At 38.0% G+C, this 1,739-nt stretch overlaps 1 pseudogene; it reads left to right on the top strand.

Moving 5' to 3' along the window:
* Positions 1-1,467: 1,467 nt before the first annotated feature.
* LOC122152075 overlaps positions 1,468-1,739 on the top strand; it is a 986-nt pseudogene continuing 714 nt past the window's right edge.

Below are 1,739 nucleotides of genomic sequence, written 5' to 3' on the forward strand. Positions count from 1 at the left end.
TTTTCATCATATTCCCTTGGCCATGCCTACTCTCTGGTCTTACTTACTCAGTCTATTGTGAGATCAAAGAGAGGAGAAGCTGATGTAGTTTTTTGTGTTTTGTTTTCTTTGAACTTCCTTTTTTTTTTTTTTTCAAGAGTTGTCCCATGAAGACCAAGTCTGGGTACCAAGAGCTAGTACCACCCTGGATATATGAGAGGTATCAATATCCAGCTCTGTCAAATTCCAGTGTATGACTGTAGACCTCTGTTTTGCTCTTCAAATTTAGTTGTCACTAATGTAGACAGGGGAGCTCTGGTAGCATAGAGGCTAAGACACTTGCCTGCTAACCAGACGGCTGTTGGTTCAAACCCACCAGCCACTCCTCGGAAGGAAAGTTGGGCAATCCTACTTCCGTAGTGATACTGCCTCTGAAACCCAAGAAGAGGTCGCTATGAGTCAGGTTTGACTCGACGGCACATAACAACAACAACACAACAACAACAAATGTAGATAGATGATCATGGTGCCTTAAATCATCTCTATGCTTTAGTTCAGTTCTGATGGTCTGAAAGGTTAAGTCCTCCAAAGTGTATGGAATTAGTTGTAAGACTATTAGATTTTAAAAGCTTTCCTGCATATATGTTGCTTTCAATTCATGATAAAATATTTGCATAGATTCAACTTTTCAAAGAATTCTCTTTTCTTCTGTATTTTTTCCAAAACAGCAGCTAGTCACTGTAAAATAGGAAGTACTGATTTAATAATATGTTACAAAAGATAAGTTAACATATATCTTCTAATCGATTACTTAGTTTCCATGTACAAGAACAGATTTTATCTGCTGTGGCCTGTAAGTAATAATTGTTATCGGGAAAAGAACCCCTGGCACACCATGCACTACTTCACAAAAGCTTTCTGTGATGGCAATTTATCTGTTTGCGTATTTATTGGTGTTGATTTGTAAACTTTGGGAGAAAACAAAAAAAGTTGGTTTCATGTTATGAAGTGAAATGGAAAAAGTAAACATATGGAGATGAATAGGAAATACAGAGCATGAAATGAAAAATAAATAAATAAAGACAGATGAGAGGACAATGACAAAAGAAAAAGACCTAAAGCTGAGTAGTGACAGAGACTTAGCAGCAAGTTTAAGTGAATTTAGGAGCTCTTGTGGCATAGTGCCTAAGGCATTTGACTACTAACCAGAAGGTTAGTGGTTCAAACCCATCAGCCACTCCTTAGAAGGAAGATTGAGCAATCTACTTCCATAGTGATACTGCCTTGGAAACCCATGGACAGGTCGCTATGAGTCAGATCCGACTTGTTGGCAGTGTTTCCTTTCTTTTTTTACGTGAGTTTGCTAACCTGTAATTAGATTCGTTTTTTAATTAAACCACTATTTCTAGGGTCTCCTGAAAAATACAGAGTCATATAAAAGGAAAAAAAAATGAATAGAAAAAAATATTCTAAAAAAATATGACATTTACTAACTAAAAAATTTATATACAGGCTCAAAGTTCTCATTTCATTTCCAAGAAAATTATGAGAAGAAACTTCACTTCCGTGAGTGAGTTCATTCTCCTGGGACTGGCCAGTCGCCTGGAATTGCAGATTCTCTTCTTCCTGCTGTTTCTGGCAGTTTACGTGGTCACAGTGGCAGGGAATCTGGGCATGATTCTGCTCATTCGGGTCAGTGTCCGGCTCCACACGCCCATGTACTTTTTCCTGAGTCACTTATCCTTTGTGGATCTGTGCTT

The sequence above is a fragment of the Orycteropus afer genome, unplaced genomic scaffold (genome assembly GCF_000298275.1).
Source record: "Orycteropus afer afer isolate SDZICR_OR568_19922 unplaced genomic scaffold, OryAfe1.0 scaffold01435, whole genome shotgun sequence".
Classification (NCBI taxonomy): Eukaryota; Metazoa; Chordata; class Mammalia; order Tubulidentata; family Orycteropodidae; genus Orycteropus; species Orycteropus afer.